Below are 24809 nucleotides of genomic sequence, written 5' to 3' on the forward strand. Positions count from 1 at the left end.
CTGGCTTGGAGAAGTTTAAGCATTACCTTACTAGCATGTGAGGTGAGTGCAATTGTGCGGTAGTTTGATCATTCTTTGGCATTGCCTTTCTTTGGGATTGGAATGAAAACTGACCTTTTCCAGTCCTGTGGCCACTGCTGAGTTTTCCAAATTTGCTGGCATATTGAGTGCAGCACTTTCACAGCATCATCTTTCAGGATTTGAAATAGCTCAACTGGAATTCCATCACCTCCACTAGCTTTGTTTGTAGTGATGCATTCTAAGGCCCACTTGACTTCACATTCTAGGATGTCTGGCTCTAGGTCAGTGATCACACCATTGTGATTATCTGGGTCGTGAAAATCTTTTTTGGATAGTTCTTCTGTGTATTCTTGCCACCTATTCTTAGTATCTTCTGCTCATGAAATGTTCCCTTGGTATCTCTAATTTTCTTGAAGAGATCTCTGGTCTTTCCCATTCTGTTGTTTTCCTCTATTTCTTTGCATTGATCGCTAAAGAAGGCTTTCTTATCTCTTCTTGCTATTGTTTGGAACTCTGCATTCAGATGCTTATATCTTTCCTTTTCTCCTTTGCTTTTCACTTCTCTTCTTTTCACAGCTATTTGTAAGGCCTCCCCAGACAGCCATTTTGCCTTTTTTTTTTTTTTTTTCTGACAGAATGTGGTCCACTGGAGAAGGGAATGGCAAACCACTTCAGTATTCTTGACTTGAGAACCCCATGAACAGTATGAAAAGGCAAAATGATAGGATACTGAAAGAGGAACTCCCCAGGTCAGTAGGTGCCCAATATACTAGTAGAGATCAGTGGAGAAATAACTCCAGAAAAAATGAAGGGATGGAGCCAAAGCAAAAACAATACCTAGTTGTGGATGTGACTGGTGGTAGAAACAAGGTCCGATGCTGTCAAGAGCAATATTGCATAGGACCCTGGAATGTCAGGTCCATGAATCAAGGCAAATTGGAAGTGGTCAAACAGGAAATGGCAAGACTGAACATCGACATTCTAGGAATCAGCGAACTGAAATGGACTGGAATGGGTGAATTTAACTCAGATGACCATTATATCTACTACTGCGAGCAGGAATCCCTCAGAAGAAATGGAGTAGCCATCATGGTCAACAAAAGAGTCCAAAATGCAGTACTTGGATGCAATCTCAAAAACGACAGAATGATCTCTGTTCATTTCCAAGGCAAACCACTCAGTATCACAGTAATCCAAGTTTATGCCCGAACCGGTAACGCTGAAGAAGCTGAAGTTGAACGGTTCTATGAAGACCTACAAGACCTTTTAGAACTAACACCCAAAAAAGATGTCCTTTTCATTCTAGGGGACTGGAATGCAAAAGTAGGAAGTCAAGAAACACCTGGAGTAACAGGCAAATTTGGCCTTGGAATATGGAATGATGCAGGGCAAAGACTAAGAGTTTTGCCAAGAAAATGCACTGGTCATAGCAAACACCCTCTTCCAACAACACAAGAGAAGACTCTACACATGGACATCACCAGATGGTCAACACCGAAATCAGACTGATTATATTCTTTGCAGCCAAAGATGGAGAAGATCTATACAGTCAACCAAAACAAGACCAGGAGCTGACTGTGGCTCAGATCATGAACTCCTTATTGCCAAATTCAGACTTAAATTGAAGAAAGTAGGGAAAACCACTAGACCATTCAGGTATGACCTAAATCAAATCCCTTATGATTATACAGTTGAAGTGAGAAATAGATTTAAGGGCCTAGATCTGATAAATAGAGTGCCTGATGAACTATGGAATGAGGTTCGTGACATTGTACAGAAGACAGGGATCAAGACCATCCCCATGGAAAAGAAATGCAACAAAAAAAAAAGCACAACATTGTACCTACTGCCAATAGCATATCACTCACTTAAAAGCTTAAGAGGGTAGATCTCACATTAAGCATTCTTTCAAAATAAAATAGAGTTCATAGTCCTGAACTAGCAGGAAAGTCAGGTTATTAATAACATTTTGTACAATGTAAACAATAATGGCATGTGCTGAATTTCTATGGTAGAAATGAAAATACAGGAACAGACTAAATTAAAAAAAAACAATTAAATAACATATTTAGTGAAAATAACTATTTTCAAGAATAAAATGGTTAAGAATTGTAGCATTACATTTCCTATTTGCAAATAACTTTAATTTTTGGCTTAATAGTAGGCTAGTTACTTCACATCTGATTATGAGTTCTGTCTATTGTGGTGTATTATTTCAGTTGAGATATAAAAATAAAATCATCTCAAACAGATGTGTTCTTGGAAAAGAGGATTTTTAATAGTTTCAGAAAACTGTATACTCCTTTATTCTCAGCACAACCAATAAGTAGCAGCTTCTAAAAATTTAGTTGAAATGCAGATTCTGAAACCACATCAATAAGCTTCTCATTCTCTTTTAAATTCACTAATTTTGCACTTTAAATGGCTTTTTGATCATAAATGATCTTGTAATAGTATACTTTGGTCATTTGAAAAATATTGGTTTACTCAAACATCACTTTAATATCGCCACTGATACCCACAATACATACCTGAATCAGGAAACTGTCCTACACCTGTTACAGCCCAGTTGAAAATCTTATCAGTGGCACATTAATGGATTTAGGTTGAAAATATCTCCACCACTATGGGGCACCATCCTATCATTCCGATGCCCAAGTTGCCAATTATGCTTTGGGTGATACCAGGAAGACATAGAGTGAGGAGCAGACAATATAGCAAAGTTTTCTAATAACAGATCATTAGAGCATGTAAGAAAACACTAAGGGGAGAAGCCCAAAGCAAGTGCACTGTATATATTAACAGTATAAGCTGTATACACAAGAATGTACTACTCTGTTCCCTACGGGGATGATGAGTGTTCTTTCCACCCAGGGCCACTGTATTCCAAGTATAATGATTCTTTCCCAGCTGAGTCAGAGCAGCACTCTGGTTCACTGGTGTTTGATCCCTGCTATCACAGATTGTTCTCTTCCAGCACAAAGTCTGTGGAAGCCCTCCGGTTCTCCTAGATCAAACTGTGTTTGGAGGTTTAATGTACCAGCTAGCAGTCTCATTTCTTGATTGAGCAAGATGGCAGAGGAATAGGACGGGGAGACCACCTTCACCCCCACAAATTCATCAAAAGATCATTTGAATGCTGAGCAACTTGCAGAAAACAACTTCTGAACAGTGGCAGATGATACCAGGCACCCAGAAAGACAGCCCATTCTCTTCGAAAGGAGGTAGGACAAAATATAAAAGACAAAAAGAGAGACAAAAAGTTAGGGATGGAGACCTGTCCTAGGGATGGAGTCGTGAAAGAGAAGAAGTTTCCACAGAGTAGGAAATCCTTTCACAGGCAGGTCTGTAGGGAGTTTTGGAATCTCAGAGGGCAACATAACCGGGAGGGAAAAAAATGAAACAGAACAAACAGAATACACACCTAACCGCAACTGTGGAAAAGAGAACTTTCCTGCGAAAGGCTTGAACCTAACAGGCAGCCTGGCCACTCACAGAACAAAGGATTGAGTGAATACCAAAGGAGAGCTAGCCACCGCTAATCTGTCACTCCCCACCTGGAGGCAGAAAGGCAGGCCTGCCACAGTCAGAACCAGAAGGCAAGGGGCTGCTGCATCTTCTGCCAAACTGTGCAGGCTCCCAGCTGCTAACCATATCTTCCCGAGATCCTGGATGGTTGACATCCACCAGGAGGGTCGCAGACAGAGATAAGCTCTCCATAGGAGACACACAGCACACCTGTGATGGTGCTCTCATGGTGCACCTGGGAAATCGAGCAGCGGGGACGGGAGGTGATTGAGATGCACTTGGCAAGTGCACGGGACAGTGCACTTGCCAAGCACCTGGTTGCCTAAGCTGCTCTGACCTAGGAAGGGCACAAAACACATGCCCAACCCACAAGCCTGAGCCAGAACTGTGTCTGAGTTTCTCCTCTGGAGGTACAGAGCAGCAGTGGCTTGCTGCAGGGACAGAGGCTCTGGGTCCAGCAGACCTGGGTATGGCATAAGCCCTCTTAGAGGAGATTGCCAATAACCCCACCAGAGAACCAACAGAACTTACACAGGACAGGAGAAACAGATTCTTGGAGGACACAAACAAAACTTGTGCACACCAGGAAACAGGAAAAGGAGTAGTAACCCCACAAGGAGTCAGGCCTCCCTAAGTCTGACTCCCTATAAGGAGACTGACCCAGACTTCCCATGAGTGTCCAGGAGTCACCGAAAGAGGCATGAGTGGGGAGTGGCCTGTTGCAAGGTCGGGGCCACTGAATGCAGCAGTGCCTCCATGGGACATTTTGAAGGTCTTCATTATCTTCATTTTTGGCCTCAGGTCAAGAAACAGGGAGGGAACACAGCCCCACCCATCAATAGAAAATTGGATTAAAGATTAACTGAACATGGCCCCACCCATCAGAACAGGACACAGTTTCCCACTCAGTCAGTCTCTCCCATCAGGAAGCTTCCATAAATCTCTTATCGTTATCCATCAGCAGGCAGATAGAATGAAAACAACAATCACAGAAAACTAACCAAATTGATCCCATGGACCACAGGCTTGTCTAGCTCAATGAAACTATGACCCATGCCTTGTAGGAACAACCAAGACAGATGGGTCATGGTGGAGAATTATGACAAAACATGGTCCACTGGAGAAGGGAATGGCAAACCACTTCAGTATTCTTGCCTTGAGAACCCCATGAAAAGTATGAAAAAAACAAAAAAAATAGGACACTGAAAGAGGAACTCCCCAGGTCAGTAGGTGCCCAGTATGTTACTAGAGATCAGTGGAGAAATAACTCCAGAAAGAATAAAGAGATGGAGCCAAAACAAAAACAACACCCAGTTGTGGATGGGACTGGGGATGGAAGTAAAGACTGATGCTGGATAAAACAATATTGCATAGGAACCTGGAATGTTAGGTCCATGAATCAAGGTAAATTGGAAGTGGTCAAACAGGAGATGGCAAGAGTGAACATTGACATTTTAGGAATCAGTGAACTAAAATGGACTGGAATGGGTGAATTTAACTCAGATGACCATTATATCTACTACTGTGGGCAAGAATCCATTAGAAGAAATGGAGTAGCCATCTCAGTCAACAAGAAAGTCCAAAATGCTGTACTTGGAAGCAGTCTCAAAAACGACAGAATGATCTCTGTTCATTTCCAAGGCAAACCATTCAATATCACAGTAATCCAAGTCTATACGCAAACCAATATTGCTGAAGCAGCTGAAGTCAAATGATTCTATGAAGACCTACAAAACCTTCTAGAACTAACACCCAGAAAAGATGTCCTCTTCATTATAGGGGACTGGAATGCAAAAGTAGAAAGTCAAGAAACACCTAGAATAACAGGCAAATTTGGCCTTAGAATACAAAATGAAACAGGTAAAAGGCTAACAGTTTTGCCAAGAGAACACACTGGTCACAGCAAACACCCTCTTCCAACAACACAAGAGAAGACTCTACACGTGGACATCACCAGACAGTCAATACTGGAACAAGATTGATTATTCTTTGCAGGCAAAGATGGAGAAGCTCTATACAGTCAGCAAAAACAAGCCCGGGAGCTGACTGTGGCTCAGATCATGAACTCCTTATTGCCAAATTCAGACTTAAATTGAACAAAGTAGGGAAAACCACCAGACTATTCAGGTATGACCTAAATTAATTCCCTTATGATCATACAGTGGAAGTGACAAGTAGATTCAAGGGAATAGATCTGATAGACAGAGTGCTTGAATAAAAATGGACAGAGGTTTGTGACACTGTACAGGAGCCAGGAATCAAGAACATCCCCAAGAAAAAGAAATTCAAAAAGGCAAAATGGTTGTCTGAGGAGGCCTTACAAATAGCTGAGAAAAGAAGAGACATGAAAGGCAAAGGAGAAAAGGAGAGACATACCCATTTGAATGCAGAGTTCCAAAGAATAGCAAGGAGAGATGAGAAAAACTTCCTCAGTGATCAATGCAAAGAAATAGAGGAAAACAATAGAATGGGAAAGACTAGAGATCTCTTCAAGAGAATTAGAGATACCAAGGGAACATTTCATGCAAAGATGGGCATAATAGAGGACAGAAATAGTATGGACCTAACAGAAGAAGAAAATATGAAGAAGAGCTGGCAAAAATACACAGAAAAACTGTACAAAAAAGATCTTCATGACCCAGATAATCACGATGGTGTGATCACTGACCTAGAGCCAGACATCCTGGAATGCAAAGTCAAGTGGGCCTTAGGAAGCATCACTACAAACAAAGCTAGTGGAGGTGATGGGATTCCAGTTGAGCTATTTCAAATCCTGAAAGATGATGCTGTGAAAGTGCTGCACTCAGTATGCCAGCAAATTTGGAACACTCAGCAGTGGCCACAGAACTGGAAAAGGTCAGTTTTCATTCCAGTCCCAAAGAATGCTCAAACTACTGCATGACTGCACTCATCTCACAGGCTAGTAAAGTAATGCTCAAAATTCTCCAAGCCAGGCTTCAACAGTACGTGAACAGTAAACTTCAAGATGTTTAAGCTGGATTTAGAAAAGGCAGAGGAACCAGAGATCAAATTGCCAACATCCGCTGGATCACAGAAAAGGCAAGAGAGTTCCAGAAAGTATCTACTACTGCTCTATTTACTATGCCAAAGTCTTTGTGTGGATCATGACAAACTGTGGAAAATTCTTAAAGAGATGGGAACACCTGACCTGCCTCCTGAGAAATCTGTATGCAGGTCAGGAAGCAACACTTAGAACTGGACATGGACAAAAGACTGTTTCCAAATTAAGAAAGAAGTACATCAAGGCTGTATACTGTCACCCTGTTTATTTAGCTTATATGCAGAGTATATCATGAGAAATGCCAGGATGGAAGAAGCACAAGCTGGAATCAAGATTGCCGGAAGAAATACCAATAACCTCAGTTATGCAGATAACACCACCCATATGGCAGAAAGTGAAGAACTAAAGGGCCTCTTGATGAAAGTGAAAGAGGAGAGTGAAAAAGTTGGCTTAAAACTCAGCAATCGGAAAACTAGGATCATGGCATCCAGTTCCATCACTTCATGGCAAATAGATGGGGAAACAATGGAAACAGTGACAGACTTTATTTGGGGGGGCTCCAAAAACCCTGCAAATGGTGACTGTAGCCATGAAATTAAAAGACGCTTGCTTCTTGGAAGGAAAGTTATGACCAACCTAGACAGCATATTAAAAAGCAGAGACGTTACTTTGGGGACAAAGATCTGTCTAGTCAAAGCTATGGTTTTTCCAGTAGTCATGTACGGATGTGAGAGTTGGACTGTTAAGAAAGTTGAATACTGAAGAGTTGATGCTTTTGAACTGTGGTGTTGGTGAAGACTCTGGAGAGTCCCTTGGGCTGCAAGAAGATCCAACCAGTCCATCCTAAGGGAAATCAGTCCTGAATATTCACTTCAAGGACTGATGCTGAAGCTGAAACTCCAATACTTTGGCCACCTAATGCAATGAACTGACTCATTGGAAAAGATCCTGATGTTGGAAAAGATTGCAGGAGGGAGGAGAAGGAGACAAGAAGATGAGATGGTTGGATGGCATCACTGATGTGACGGACATGAGTTTGAGTAAACTCTGGGAGTTGCCGATGCACAGGGAGTCCTGGCGTGCTGCAGTCCATGGGGTGCAAAGAGTCAGACACGACTGAGCAATGAACTGAACTGAGCAGACTCATGGAAAACTCAGTAATCCAGTTCACCTCTTACACTGTTGGTCATAATGTAAACTGGTGCAGTCACAATGGACAACAGCATGGAGGGTACTCAAAAAACTAGAGTTGCTAATGACCCAGCATCCCACTCCTGTCACATGCAATGAAATACTATTCAATCATCAAAAAAGAATGAAACAATGCCATCTGTAACAACACAGATGGACCCTGGGATTATCAAACTAAGTCAAGTAAGTTAGAAAGAGAAAGACAAAAAAAAAAAAAAGACAAAAAAACCCCCACACACACAAAAAAAAAAAAGAAAGAGAAATAATGTCATACAATATCACTTACACACGGAACCTAAAATATGATAAAAAAAAAAAACATTTATGAAATAGAAACAGACTCACAAATATAGAGAACATGCTTGTGGTTGCCAAGGGGGGAGGGCTAACAGGAGAGGAAAGGAATAGGATTTGCGGATTAGCAGAGGCAAATTTTTATATTAATATATAGGATGTATTAACAACAAAGTCCTATTATATAGCACAGGTAACTATATTCAGTTATGAAAAAGAATTGTGAAAAAGAATATACACATATATAACTGAGTTACTTTGCTGTACAAAAGAAATTAACACTGTAAATCAACTATACTCCTGCCAGGCTCCTCTGTCCATGGAATACTCCAGGCAAGAATACTAGAGAGGTTTGCCATTCCCTTCCTCAGGGGATCTTCCCAACCCAGGGATTGAACCCTCGTCTCCCCCACTGCAGGCAGATACTTTACTGTCTGAGCCATCTGGGAAGCCCTGTAAGTCCACTATACTTCAATAAGTTTAAAAAATACTTCAGGGTTCAGATAATTTTCCAAGCTTGTACATATTCTATCAATGTGTAGTGGGAACTATGTAAGTGATGGGTGATAAGCATGGCTCCTCTTTGGTAAACATGTTGTAGGTGTGATAGCAGGTTGGGGGTAACAGGGAACAAATATTCTTAGAGGCCTACCGTAATGAGGTAAAATATTTATGAACCCAAAAAGGGACATTAGAGGGAGCTATTTTCTGGAGACAAGCTGAACCTGCAAAGGATGCTAAGTTAAAGGAGAAATGAAATAATGCCACTATCAGAGAACCATATCCATCAGCGATGGTTCAACCAGGCTAGTAGTCTGGCCCAGAAAGGATTATTAGATATTTATTCACTATGAAATGAGTTTGTAAGGAAACAGTGGTAATCTTATACAATGGCAGGACATTACTGGACAATGTGTCCTTTATTGTCATCCATTAGTGACTAGTAACAGAGGCTTTAAAAAAAGTATCTGTATTGTGATGCAAAAAGTTAGAATTGTATAGAAAGAAAACAATATCATCCTTGGGAGGAAAAGAGGAGATAGATGGGTAGCGGCACTCAGTGGCACCTGGAAGCCAATGTATTCAAGTATTCTATAATACTGAAGATATTATTGTGCCCACAAAGCGATGAAATTCAAAGTTTACTGAAAAAAGACCTCCAGTTACTCCCTCAGTCTCTGGGAGTACATGGTATATGGAGAAATGTCACTTCTACTGGAAACAAAGAAAAGGACTGTAAATTTTAACTGAAGAATGTTGTATCAAACATTAATCTTTCCACCATAGCTATTTAGTGTAACAGAAGTTTTATAGGCTCATTGACAGAATTAAATAAAAAAAAAAACTAGGCTGTATAAATGATGATCTCCAAGAACAGAAAATAATTTGGGAATTTGAATTCAAGTTTAAAATTGTTAGGATACACATGGAAACCAAATTTTACTGAAAAAGTAAATTTAACTCTAGAAAAATTACTCCATGCCTTCAGTATACAAATAAATTCAAATAACCCTGGAACAAGAGTATATTTAAGGTAATAGAGGTGATTATCAAACATGAGAAGATCTGCACCCTATTTGACCGTGTTTACCAGTCTGATACTTGATTAAAAATGTTTACCAGTCTGATACTTGGTAAAAAAAAAAAAAAAGTATTGCAGGTAAACAAATGAACCTAAGGCAGAAAAATATTAAAAATTTTCACATGAAAGGAAACATGGGGAGAATGAGTTGAAAATTACTCGATTAAAGAAAAGGAAACTATAAACTGCATAAATGAAAAAAATTACATATATGTAATTGTATTTTTTCAGTACTTATCAAAATCTGAAACATTTTTAAAAACAATTCTATTAATTACCTTTTGACAATAAACAGGTACCTCTATTTATATAATCTACTTTGTACCAAATACCACATGGAGCTACTTAAATTTCATGGCACACAAACTTCTAAAAAACATGAAGTAAAACTGACATACTTAGGTGGCAAATATTTATAGATCCTTTTCAACATTTTTACAACATGATCATAACTTTTAAAAATCCCCAATATTTTTAGCCTACCCATATTGTTTAAACCACTAAGTCTCTCTATTACAAGTTGAACCTGATCATTTTCAATGAAAGAATGGTTTTGCTGACAAAGCCAGTTCTCTACTAGAGCTAAACCATCAAAAATAACAAGAGCAAATTTAATTAGACAAAAGTTAATTAAAATTACAAAGTAAATTTGGCAACAAAGTTCTTCAAATATATGCCACATTGGTGATTAAGCAATTTTAAACTAGGAATTAGTTTACAATAATTTAATCATAGAGTATAATAATGCTACTTCCAGAACATGAATGATTCTAATTTTTTAATGGTAAATGCATATAATGTTCAATGGCAGATGAATCTCATCTCATATAAGGTGTTTATATGAGGATAAATCAAGTTCATTTATTCTGGATAAGTATATTTTGAATATAGACATTATATTTTCTAATTCTTATTTTTAAACAAATTAAATACAAAGTTCTACAATAATAAGGAATACTTAATCTGGCTTTTTTCTTCTGAAAATTCAAATATATTCTATCACAAAATGGTTGTCAACAGCTATTCACATCCTTAAAAATTAGTAACACTCCTAAAAAAAACCCTCCTTAAAAACTAGAATAGTACTTTTGAGGAATTATTCTATTGTTTTGAAGCAAAACCTATTTAGAGCCCATCAATTGTTAACAGTATGATTTAAGAAAATTATGTCAATTTTCTGAGCATCAATTTCTTCCTAGTTAGAATAGGTGACACATGTCCTACTTGTTAATTTATAGTGTCAAACAGATAAAAAAAATAGGCACTCTATTTTTATCTGTTTACCTTAAGTTTGGAGAAGGCAATGGTACCCCACTCCAGTACTTTTGCCTGGAGAACCCCATGGATGGAGGAGCCTGGTAGGCTGAGTCCATGGGGTCGCTAAGAGTAGGACACGAATGAGCGACTTCACTTTCACTTTTCACTTTCACACATTGGAGAAGGAAATGGCAACCCACTCCAGTGTTCTTGCCTGGAGAATCCCAGGGACGGCGGAGCCTGGTGGGCTGCCGTCTACGGGGTCACACAGAGTTGGACACGACTGAAGCGACTTAGCAGCAGCAGCAGCAGCACCTTAAGTTTAATATGCTACATTATTTTGTAATTATAAATTAAATAAATTTAGCTGAATGTGATTCTATACATTTTTTAAAGCTTTCTGTCTTTTTATCACAACCACAGTTTGTGGCTGCCTCAATTGTGACTATATTACTGTGTTACAAAAGACTGGGTTACTATAGAGAAGGAAGTAGGTAAAGCTTCTGTATGGACAGCAAATTAACACGCTAACTCTCCTTTCATATATTTTGAAAGTAAGTATTTAGATTTTTCTGAGATATATTATTGTGAACACATTTATTCCTGGAATTTGTTGATGAAGTGAAGCGAAACAGAGGCCCAGGAGCTTTAACTGAGGCGAGTAGTTGGAGGCATAGTTACACCATGTAACAAAAATGTTGAGAGCCAGACTTCTAATCCTCACAGGCAATACTGAGGTAGGAAGCAGTGCTCCACTTCCATTGCCGGCTGTGCCTGGAGCCCAGAGTGAGCAAAACATCAATTCTTGAATCAGAATCTGAGAGAACAATCAAATCTTTGTGCTGTACCTAAACATAGTCACTATCAGCTAAAAAGAATTAGTATTATTGTGAATTTCACAAGTTAATATCCTCAATGTCCAAGATACAATAGTTAAAAAAAGAAAAAAAAACCTCATCATACCAAGAATCTAGACAACTGGAATGAGGAAAACACAAAAGGATGCCAGTACTGAAATAACTTCCATGGAATTTTCTGATAATTTTAAAACAAAGAGATACGAAAAAGAATCAAAGGGGATTTTTATAACTGAAAAATAAGATGAATGTATTTTTTTTTAAATCTCACTACTCTCAAAAGTAAAGCGCAGGGGACAAAGGAAAGAATTAGTAAATTTGAAAACAGACTGATAAAAAATCACCCAACCTGAAAAAAATAGAAAATTGCATAATAAAACAAGTAAGTAAGTAATCTATGGGCTAACAAGAAAAAAAAAGAAAAAAAAGAAAAAAACACCTAACATATATATTAGAGTTTCAGAAAGAAAGAAGAAAGAATTAAAGACTTAAATTATATTTTAATGAATACTGGCTAAATTTGACATTGTACTGTATTTATTTAAGATGTGAACCTTGGGGGTGAAAATACATAACTCTGTGTATTATTTTTGCAAATTTTACTGAGCATATAACTATCCCTAAACAAAAAGTTAAAAATATGTTTCAAACCCACAAAAATTACAGTACTATAGTACATATACAGGGAGAGACATACAATTATAAGAAAGAATATACTTATATATAGCATGGCACTTTTTTGTGTGCATTAAATATTTGCAAGGAATTTGTTAACTGACAAAAGGATCAAAGTCCTTAATATTGTGTTTTTTGAGTCTGTGGTCTGTGATAAACAATATTAGTAGTCATTTTTTTAAATTATTTTGTTGTTTCCTCCCAGAAGAAAATTATTATCTAAAATTCTACAAAATTTTTTTTTTCAGTGGAATAGAGTCTTCTAGGAGCACCCAGAAGCTTTTTTTTTTTTTTTAATTTTATTTTTAAACTTTACATAATTGTATTAGTTTTGCGAAATATCAAAATGAATTCATCACAGGTATACATGTGTTCCCCATCCTGAACCCTCCTCCCTCCTCCCTCCCCATACCAGCCCTCTGGGTCGTCCCAGTGCACCAGCCCCAAGCATCCAGTATCCTGCATCGAACCTGGACTGGCATCTCATTTCTTACATGATATTTTACATGTTTCAATGTCATTCTCCCAAATCTTCCCACCCTCTCCCTCTCCCACAGAGTCCATAAGACTGTTCTATACATCAGTGTCTCTTTTGCTGTCTCGTACACAGGGTTATTGTTACCATCTTTCTAAATTCCATATATATGTGTTAGTATACTGTATTGGTGTTTTTCTTTCTGGCTTACTTCACTCTGTATAATAGGCTCCAGTTTCATCCATCTCATTAGAACTGATTCAAATGAATTATTTTTAATGGCTGAGTAATACTCTATTGTGTATATGTACCACTGCTTTCTTATCCATTCATCTGCTGATGGACATCTAGGTTGCTTCCATGTCCTGGCTATTATAAACAGTGCTGTGATGAACATTGGGGTACACGTGTCTCTTTCCCTTCTGGTTTCTTCAGTGTGTATGCCCAGCAGTGGGATTGCTGGATCATAAGGCAGTTCTATTTCCAGTTATTTAAGGAATCTCCACACTGTTCTCCATAGTGGCTGTACTAGTTTGCATTCCCACCAACAGTGTAAGAGGGTTCCCTTTTCTCCACACCCTCTCCAGCATTTATTATTTGTAGACTTTTGGATCGCAGCCATTCTGACTGGTGTGAAGTGGTACCTCATAGTGGTCTTGATTTGCATTTCTCTGATAATGAGTGATGTTGAGCATCTTTTCATGTGTTTGTTAGCCATCTGTATGTCTTCTTTGGAGAAACGTCTATTTAGTTCTTTGGCCCATTTTTTGATTGGGTCATTTATTTTTCTAGAGTTGAGCTGTAGGAGTTGCTTGTATATTTTTGAGATTAGTTGTTTGTCAGTTGCTTCATTTGCTATTATTTTCTCCCATTCTGAAGGCTGTCTTTTCACCTTGCTGATAGTTTCCTTTGATGTGCAGAAGCTTTTAAGGTTAATTAGGTCCCATTTGTTTATTTTTGCTTTTATTTCCAATATTCTGGGAGGTGGGTCATAGAGAATCCTGCTGTGATGTATGTCAGAGAGTGTTTTGCCTATGTTCTCCTCTAGGAGTTTTATAGTTTCTGGTCTTATGTTTAGATCTTTAATCCATTTTGAGTTTATTTTTGTGTATGGTGTTAGAAGTGTTCTAGTTTCATTCTTTTACAAGTGGTTGACCAGATTTCCCAGCACCACTTGTTAAAGAGATTGTCTTTAATCCATTGTATATTCTTGCCTCCTTTGTCAAAGATAAGGTGTCCATATGTGTATGGATTTATCTCTGGGCTTTCTATTTTGTTCCATTGATCAATATTTCTGTCTTTGTGCCAGTACCATACTGTCTTGATAACTGTGGCTTTGTAGTAGGAGCACCCAGAAGCTTTTATTGGAACCAATTTTTCAAAAAATTTTTTGTAAATACCACCTTAATACATGAGTATTGAATAAAATTACAACAAAATTAAAAATAGGCAAATGTTGCAAAGAGAGAAGCAAAAAATATTTAGTAAAAGGTTTTTAAAAAAAATCTTAATTAATGGATAAAGGGTTGAATTAGAATAAATGGTAATGATTTTGAAATATTTTATCAAAATTAATTCTGAAAATATTCAGGAATAAAATTTAGAACATTAACAAAAATTATTCATAAAGTATATTTAATGTCATAAGTACAGAGCAAAACCCACTACAGAAATAAAATTACAACTCAATTCCACTAAAAAATGAGCAAAAATTAAGGGTCAGTGGGAAAAAAATGATAATGTTCCGCTTGAGTAAAATATGAAATACTGAAGCAAACTAGTTATAATATGGGTGGGAGGGCAGCATCCAGAATCATCTGAATCAAGTAATAAAAACAGCAAGAGTACACAAAAGAGTTATTACCCATGAGTCTTAACTTCACCATAAGAGAAACCAAACTCATTTGAAACGTATGGACTTCCTAAAAATGTTGCATGAGTCCACTGTGGCTTCAGAAGATTCATCTGACTTTATGAATTCAAGAAACATACCAGGTCATCTCTATTAAAACAGTGACCACACCACTCTTGAGGTTAAGAAAATTTTAGAGGTAAATACAGTGATACAATGATGCTGAAAAACTTCAAATGCAAGCAAATTATACCCATAGTATCAATTCTTAGTTAGAGTAAAAAAAAAATTTTGTGTAATTTTTAAGAATATTTGACACATTAGAGAATCTAAAAGAACAGTTTGTGAAGCCAATTTTAAATAGAGTAGGGCAAAATTTATCAATATCTCCAATTTCTTTTGCAATAAATTAGAATTAAGGGGACTGGTACATAAATAGCTGGTTATGCAAGTCCAGAAAAATGTTAATTGAATCTAGGAGAGAATATATAGTTTTTCACCATAAAGCTCTGGACATTTTGCTATGTATTAGAAAATTATCATAAAAATGCTTGAAGAAAGGAAAAAAAAGATAATAAGACTAAAATATGAAAGAATGCTATTAAAAATCTAGAGATAGACATTGTCACATATGGTAGCAACTAATAACATGTAGCTATTTAAATTAAATGAAATTAATACTTTATTTCCTCAGTCATCTAGCCCTGTCTCACACATATTCACATGTAGCTAGTGGCTACCATTGGAGAAGGCAATGGCACCCCACTCCAGTACTCTTGCCTGGAAAATCCCATGGATGGAGGAGCCTTGTAGGCTGCAGTCCATGAGGTCACTAGGAGTTGGACACGACTGAGCGACTTCACTTTCACTTTTCACTTTCATGCATTGGAGAAGAAAATGGCAACCCACTCCAGTGTTCTTACCTGGAGAATCCCAGGGACAGGGGAGCCTGGTGGGTTGCCATCTCTGGGGTCGCACAGAGTCGGACACGACTGAAGCGACTTAGCAGTAGCAGCAGCAGTGGCTACCATATTGGACAACACTGCTAGTTGTTGCTGTTGTTGTTCAGTTCCTCAGGTGGGTGTGTCTGACTCTTTGCAACCCCATGGACTGCAGCACACCAGGATTCCCTCTCTATTATCATCTCCCAAAGCTTGCCTAAACTCATGTCCATTGAGTCAGTGATGGGATCCAACCATCTCATCTGACATCCCCCTCTCCTATTGCCTTCAATGTTTCCAAGCATCAGGGTCATTTCCAATGAGTCTGCTCTTTCCATCAGATGGCCAAGGTATTGGTGCTTTATATCAGTTATTTTAATAAATATTCAGGGTCAATTTCCTCTAGGATTGATCGGTTTGATTTCCTTGCAGTCCAAAGGATTCTCAAGAATCTTCTCCAGCACCACAGTTCAAAAGCATCAATTCTTCAGTGCTCACCTTTCTTTATAAGTCCAACTCTCACATCCATACATGGCCAATGAAAAACCATAGCTTTGACTATCAAGACCTTTGTCAGCAAAGTAATGTTTTTGCTTTTTAATACACTGTATAGGTTTGTCATAGCTTTTCTTCCAAGGAGCTAGTGTCTTTTAATTTCATGGCTGCAGTCACCATCTGCAGTGATTTTGGAGCCAAGAAAATAAACCCTGTCACTGTTTCCATTGTTCCCCTGTCTATTTGCATGAAGTGATGAGAGCAGAGGCCATGATCTTCACTTTTTTGAATGTTGTGTTTTAAGCCAGATTTTTGACTATCCTCTTTCACTTTCATCAAGAGGCTCTTTAGTTCCTCTTCACTTTCTGCCATGAGGGTGGTGTCACCTGAGTATCTGAAGTTATTAATATTTCTCCCATCAATCTTGATTCCAGCTTGTGCTTCATCCAGCCTGGCATTTCTCACGATGTACTCTGCATATAAGTTAAATATGCAGGGTGACAACATACAGCCTTGATGTACTCCTTTCCCAATTTGGAACCAGTCTGTTGTTACATGTCCAATTCTAACTGTTGCTTCCTGACCTGCACACAGATTTCTCAGGAGGCAGCTAAGGTAGTCTGGTATTCCCATCTCTTTTTTTAAGAATTTTCCACAGTATGTTAGGATCCACACTGTCAAAGGCTTTAGTGTAGTCAATGAAGCAGAAGCAGATGTTTTTTCTGGAATTCTCTTGCTTTTTCTATGATCAATATGATCAATTTTATCTCTTGTTCCTCTGCCTTTCCTAAATACAGCTTGAACTTCTGGAATTTCTCAGTTCATGTACTGTTGAAGCCTAGCTTGGAGAATTTTGAGCATTACTTTGCTAGTGTGTGAAATCAGCATAGATGTATGGTAGACTGAAAATTCTTTGGCATTGGGATGAAAACTGACCATTTCCTGTCCTGTGGCTACTGCTGAGTTTTCCAAATTTACTGGCATATTGAGTTCAGCACTCTAACAGCATCATCTTTTAGAATTTGAAATAGCTCAGCTGAAATTCCATCACTTCTATTAGCTTTGGTCATACTGATGCTTCCTAAGGCCCACTTGACTTCACACTCCAAGATGTCTGGCTCTAGATGAGTGATCACACCATTGTGGTTATCTGGGTCATTAAGATCTTTTTCGTACAGTTCTTCTGTGTATTCTTGCCACCTCTTCTTAATATCTTCTATTAGGTCCATACCATTTCTGTCCTTTTTTGTGCCCATCTTTGCATGAAATGTTCTGTTGGTGTCTCTAAATTTCTTGAAGAGATGTCCAGTCCTTTCCATTCTATTGTTTTCCTCTATTTCTTTGCCTTGTTCACTTATGAAGGTGTTTTTGTCTCTCCTTGCTATTCTTTAGAACTCTGCAGTCAAATGGATGTATCTTTCCTTTTTTCCTTTGCTTTTCACTTCTTTTCTCAGCTATTTGTAAGACCTCCTCAGACAGCCATTTTTCTTTTTTGCATTTCTTTTTCTTGGGGATGGTTTTGATCACCACCTCTTATACAATGTCATGAACCTCTGTTCATAGTTCTTCAGGCACTCTATCAGATCTAATCCCTTGAATCTATCTGTCACTTCTACTGTGTAATCATAAGGGACGTGATTTAGGTCATACCTGAATGGTCTAGTGTTTTCCCCTACTTTCTTCAATTTATGTCTTAATATTGCAATAAGGAGTTCATGACCTGAGCCACAATCTGCACCCAATTTTGTTTCTGCTGACTGTACAGAGCTTCATCTTTGGATGCAAAGAATATAATCAATCTAATTTCAGTACTGACCATCTCTAAAACTGTGGAGTAGAAGGTCATACACTCATCTGCTGGGAGAACACCAAGATCACAACTAGCTGCTGAACAACCATGAACAAGAGAATGTTGGATCCTGGCAAAAAAAGATACTCCATGCCAAAGGGCAAAGGAGAATCTCCAACAAGATGGTAAGAGGGACACAATAGCATTTAAAATAAAATCTTAGACCAGACAGAGACACTCAGAGAGCACAAACAAAACCTTATGCACACCAGGACTGAGGGAAAAGAGCAGAAACTTCCACAAGAGACTGAACCAGACCTGCCCTTAAGCGTCTCCTGCAGAGGCATGGGTCAGCAGTGACCTTCCATGGGGACAGGGGCTCTGGCTGCAGCAGATGTGGGAGGCGCAGCATGTGGCATCAGTCCTTTTGGTGGGGGTCACCATAAGCGCCATATAGAGCCACTGAGCAGACAACCCATAAACTGGAGAACAATGACACCAAAGAAGTTCTCGCACTGTTGCAAAAGTTCTAGGCCTACAACTGATTTCCCAACCTGGGTATCTGACAAAAGGACTGAGAATCCCCAGGGAAACAGACTCTTGGAGTGCACACCACCACCTTGTGTGCACCAAGACCCAGGAGAAAGAAGCAGTGACCCCACAAGAGGCTGAGCCAGACTTGCCTGTGAGTGTCTGGCAGTCTCCGGCAGAGGTGTGGGTCAATAGTGGAGTGCCACAGGGTCAGGGGCATGACTACAACAGTCCTTGGATTCACAGTATGCTGGCATAAGTCCTTTTGAGGGAGGTTGCCATTAACCCTACCATAGTTTGGCCTGAGAGAACACAGACCCAACCATCAGCAGAAAACTGGATTAAACATTTATTGAGCATGGCCCTGCCCACCACAGCAAGACCCAGGCTTATCCACAGCCAGTCCCTCCTATGAGGAAGCTTCCACAAACCTCTTATCCTCATCCATCAGAGGGCAGACAGAATGAAAACCACAATCACAGAAAACTAACCCAACTGATCACATGGATCACAACCTTGTCTAACTCAATGAAACTATGAGCCTTATAGGGCCACCCAAGACAGATGGGTCATGTTGGCGACTTCTGATAAAATGTGGTTCAGTGGGAAAGGGAATGGCAAGCCACTTCAGCATTCTTGCCTTGAGAACCCCATGAACAATATGAAAGGGAAAAAAGATGCAACACTGAAAGATGAACTCCTCAGGTTGGTAGATGCCCAATATGCTACTGGAAAAGAGTACAGAAATAGCTCCAGAAGGAAAGAAGAGGCTGAGCCAAAGCAGAAACAACACCCAGTTGTGGATGTGCCTGGTGGTGAAACTAAAGTCCGATGCTGTAAAGAATATTGCAAAGGAACCTGGAATGTTAGGTCCATGAATCAAGGTAAATTGGATGTGGTCAAATAGGAAATGGTGAGAGTGAACATCGACATTTTAGGAATCGATGAACTAAAATGGACAGTAATGGATGAGTTTAATTCAGATGATCATTATGTCTCATACTGCAGGCAAGAATCCCTTAGAAGAAATGGAGTAGCCCTCAGAGTCAACAAAAGAGTCCAAAATGCAGTACTTGGGTGCAACATCAAAAATGACTCAATCTCATTTGGGTGATGAATGATCTCAGTTCATTTCTAAGGCAAACCATTCAACATCATAGTAATCAAAGTCTGTGCCCCAAACACTAACACTGAAGAGGCTCAAGTTGGATTTTTCTATGAAGAGCTGCAAGACCTTATAGAACACCAAAAAAAAAAAAAAAAAAAAAGTCCCTTTCTTGATAGGGGACTGGAATGCACAAGCTGGAAGTTAAGAAGATACCTGGAGTAGCAGGAAAGTTTTTCCCTGGAGTACAAAATAAAGCAGGGCAAAGGCTAACAGTTTTGCCAGAGAATGCACTGGTCATAGCAAACACCCTGTTCCAACATTGCTATGGACCCATATTAATGACAACCATGGCGACTATAGTTAATAACACCATATTTTATATTTGAAGGTTGCAAAAGGAGTAGATCTTTAAGGTTCTCATCTCCATACCCAAAAAGAAAATTTAACTATTTGAGGAAATGAATGCTAACTAAATGTGGTAATCATTTCACAATACATAAATGTCAAATCATTATGCTGTATACATTAATACTATGTTATATGTCAATTATACCTCAATAATTGAGGGATAGCCTGAGGGAAGCCTGGCGTGCTGTAGTCCACGGAGTCACAAAGAGTCAGACACTACTGAGTGACTGAACTGAACTTAATACCAGGGGAGGGCAGTCAACTCTAAAGTAAATTACTTCAAGAAAAATGTCCCCAGAAATGTCTGAAATCAAAGACAGATTGGTGAGAAAAGAATATTAAACATGTTGGTTGCAGTAAATAATTACTAAAAAATAGTAATAATCATAATTTAGAGGGTAAATAACAATTAGAATTAAAATATTGAACAAGATAATCTGTGATGAATTATGTGTTAAAGAATTTCAAATTTCATACATTATTAGAGAGTAAAAATTGACCCAAATGTAAAAGCTAAAATTTTTGCCTCAAATAAATAACTATAAAATTTATCTAAAAAATAGCAGCAAATTCTTGGAGAGGAAGACTCAATATTGTGAAAATGACTATAATATCCAAAGCAATCTACAGGTTCAATACAATACCTATCAAATTATCAATGCCATTTTTCACAAAATTAAAACAAAAAATTTACAATTTCTTTGCAAACACAAAAGATCACGAATAGCCAAAGCAATCCTGAGGAAGAAAAATGGGGCTGGAGGAATCAGGCTCCCTGACTTCAGACTATACTACAAAGCTACAGTCATCAAGACAGCATAGTAATATCACACAAACAGAAATATAGAATCAGTAGAACAGGACCAAAAGCCCAAAGATAAACTCACACACCTATAGTAACCTAATCTAGGACGAAGGAGACAAGAATATACAATGGAGATAAGATAGTCTCTTCAATAAGTGGTGCTGGGAAAACTGGACAGCTACATGCTAAAAAAAAAAAAAAAAAGGAAAAAAAAGGAAATTAGAACACTCCTTAACACCATACACAAAGATAAATTCAAAATGGATTAAAGACTTAAGTGTATTCTGGACATTATAAAACTATTAGAGGAATACATAAGCAGAACACTCTGACATAAATCAAGGCAAGATCTTTATTGAACCATCTCTAAGAGTAATGAGAATGAAAACAGAAATAAATGGGACCTAATTCAAAAGTTTTTGCACAGTAAAAGAAACCATAAACAAGATGAAAGGACAACCTTCAGGATAGGAGAAAATATTGGCAAACAAAGCAACTAACAATGGATTAATCTCCAAAACATACAAACAGCTCATGCAGCTCAATATAAAAAAAAAGAAAAGCAATCAAAAAATGGGTAGAAGACCTACATAGACATTTCTCCAAAGAATACATTCATATGACCAAAAACATGAAAAGATACTCAATATCACTAATTAGAGAAATGCAAATCAAATCCACAATGAGGCATAACTTCATAATGGTCAGAATGGTCATCAAAAAAAAAAAAAACCAACACCTATATACAAACAATAAATGCTGAAGAGGGTGTGGAGAAAAGGGAACCTCTTACACTGTATAAAACAACTATTTGCTGTGCTTAGTTGTTGAGTCATGTCCGACTCTTTGAGACCCCACGGACTGTAGCCACATACGGTCCTATGTCCACAGGGATTCTCCAGGCAAGAATGCTGAAGTGGGTTGCATTTTCTTCTCCAGGAGATCTTCCCAACCCAGGGATCAAACTCAGATCTCCCACATTGCAGGCATATTATTTACTGTATGAGTCACTAGGGAAGCCTAAGAATACTGGAGTGAGTAGCCCAGCCCTTCTCCAGGGAAAGCAACTACACTTCAACAACAATGAAAAAAGAAAAATCTGTTTTTTAAAGCAAAGATATAATCAATGAAATTTAAAAGACAAAATTATCATTTGTGTGGACATCTAAGATATCCATCATAATAACAAATATAAGAAGTTTCCACTTAAAAGACAAATATAATACCAGATGGGAAAGGGGGAAAAGTTGAGGGAAGGGAATAAGATGGAAAAATAAAATGAATTTAGAGTTTTGTTATATAAAGTGAGAATAAGAATGCATTTACCCTTGAAGACTGCAGAGCAAAGGAAAAAAGAAAAAGCTTTACTGACAGTAAAGAGAGCCAGTACATACTGTAAAGTAATTTACTAGAAAGCTGTAGGCATTCTATACGCACTCACCTAATAACATACACACACACACAGCAAATAACATACAGAACCAGGAAAGAGACGGAGGAAAACATGTCACATGGGACAGATTAATATATCCCTCTTTAAAAGATAGATGCATAATGCAAAACAAAACAAACAAAAAATCAAGAACAACATAAGTAACTTTACAACAAAATAAGCTGGATCTGATTTAGAGAACACTGCACTGTATAATTCGGAGAAGGCAATGGCAACCCACTCCAGTACTCTTGCCTGGAAAATCCCATGGACAGAGGAGCCTGGTGGGCTGCTGTCTATGGGGCCGCACAGAGTCGGACACGACTGAAGCAACTTAGCAGCAGCAGCAGCAGCACTGTATAATTGGAGAAGGCAATGGCACCCCACTCCAGTACTCTTGCCTGGAAAATCGCATGGATGGAGGAGCCTGGTGGGCTGCAGTCCATGGGGTCGTTAAGAGTCCGACATGACTGAGCGACTTCACTTTCACTTTTGACTTTCATGCATTGGAGAAGGAAATGGCAACCCACTCCAGTGTTCTTACCTGGAGAATCCCAGGGATGGGGGAGCCTGGTGGGCTGCTGTCTATAGGATCTCATAGAGTCGGACATGACTGAAGCGACTTAGCAGCACTGTATAATTAAAAGTCACTCACTGATGGACAGAGGTGATGGCTGTACAATATGAATTTGTTTAATAGAACTGAACTGTATACTTAAAAAATGGTTATGATGATAGTATTATGTAAAGTGTATTTCACCACCACCACAACAACAACAAAAAACTGAAAAGAGCAAAGTATCAAAACCAAAGACTACCCATTTGCTTCAATATCTTACACTTTCTCCACACATGCAAGAAAGAAAACCTAGGTAATTTTAATCATCTACAAAATATTTGGAGAAATAATTCCAAAATATCAAAAATTATTAGGAAAGGGGAATATACGGCAAATCGTTTTATGAAGTGAATATATCCTGAACTCTAACCACAGACAATAATCATAGAAAGAAAAAAACAGGGTCTGATCTCACATATTAGACAAGAAAAACTCAAAATATTAGTAAACTGAGTCCATCTGTATATACATTTTATTCAAAGAGTTCAAGAATTATTCAACATCAGAAAATCAAAATTTATCAGGTACCATCTTACAGGGAAATACCAATTATCTTAGTTGCATGGGGAAAAATTTAAATTCATCATATATGCATTAAAAAAACACTATCACAACAAGGGGAAAGAAAACACTGCTTATAATGAAAAGCATGTCTACATAAATTCATTCTAAATATTGTTCTAGATGCAGAAGATTGGAAGCATTCTGATTGCAATCAATCTCAAGCCCCAAATGCCAATTGTTATTATGGAAAAACTTGCCAGAGAAATAAGAACTTCTCCCCCCAAAACAGAATAGACTATTTACAAACATAAAGGTAAAAATGAAATTACTATTATTCATGTAAATACTTTAGAGTTACTGCTAAAAGTCTAAAGTATATAAGCAAAACTTAATAAAATTAATAAGGATTACCAAAGTTCTTGATTATGTATAATTAATTATAAACTATTTCTGCTTTATTGACTATGCTAAAGCCTTTGACTGTGTGGATAACAATAAACTGCAAAATTCTGAAAGGGATGGGAATACCAGACCACCTGACCTGCCTCGTGAGAAACCTGTATGCAGGTCAGGAACCAACAGTTAAAACTGGACATGGAACAACAGACTGGTTCCAAATAGGAAAAGGAGTATGTCAAGGCTGTCTATTGTCACCTGTTTATTTAACTTCTATGTAGAGTACATCATGAGAAATGCTGGGCTAGATGAAGCACAAGCTGGAAGCAAGACTGCCGGGAGAAATATCAATAACCTCAGATATGCAGATGACACCACCCTTACGACAGAAAGTGAAGAGGAACTAAAAAGCCTCCTGATAAAAGTGAAAGAGGAGAGTGAAAAAGTTGGCTTAAAGCTCAACATTCAGAAAATGAAGATCATGGCATCTGGTTCCATCACTTCATGGGAAATAGATGGGGAAACAGTGGCTGATTTTATTTTGGGGGGCTCCAAAATCACTGCAGATGGTGACTGCAGCCATGAAATTAAAAGATGCTTGCTCCTTGGAAGGAAAGCTATGACCAACCTAGACAGCATATTAAAAAAGCAGAGACATTACTTTGTCAACAAAGGTTCGTCTAGTCAAGGCTATGGTTTTTTCAGTGGTCATGTATGGATGTGAGAGTTGGACTGTGAAGAAAGCTGAGCACTGAAAAATTGATGCTTTTGAACTGTGGTGTTGGAGAAGACTCTTGAGAGTCCCTTGGACTGCAAGGAGATCCAACCAGTCCATCCTAAAGGAAATCAGTCCTGGGTATTCATTGGAGGGACTGATGCTGAAGCTGAAACTCCAATACTTTGGCCACCTGATGTGAAGAGCTGACTCATTTGAAAAGACTCTGACACTGGGAGGGATTGAGGGCAGGAGGAGAAGGGGATAACAGAGGATGAGATGGATGGATGGCATCACTGACTCAATGGACAT

General features: G+C 38.4%; 1 long non-coding RNA gene across 5 annotated transcripts in view; it reads right to left on the reverse strand.

Annotated features, from left to right (window-relative positions):
* The window catches only part of LOC147356952 (uncharacterized), a 785341-nt gene that overhangs the window by 754780 nt on the left and 5752 nt on the right, over positions 1-24809 (reverse strand). The window lies entirely within an intron of this gene.

The sequence above is a fragment of the Bos grunniens genome, chromosome 16 (genome assembly GCF_055505025.1).
Source record: "Bos grunniens cultivar Pamir isolate PY7600 chromosome 16, Bosgru_T2T1.0, whole genome shotgun sequence".
Lineage (NCBI taxonomy): Eukaryota > Metazoa > Chordata > Mammalia > Artiodactyla > Bovidae > Bos > Bos grunniens.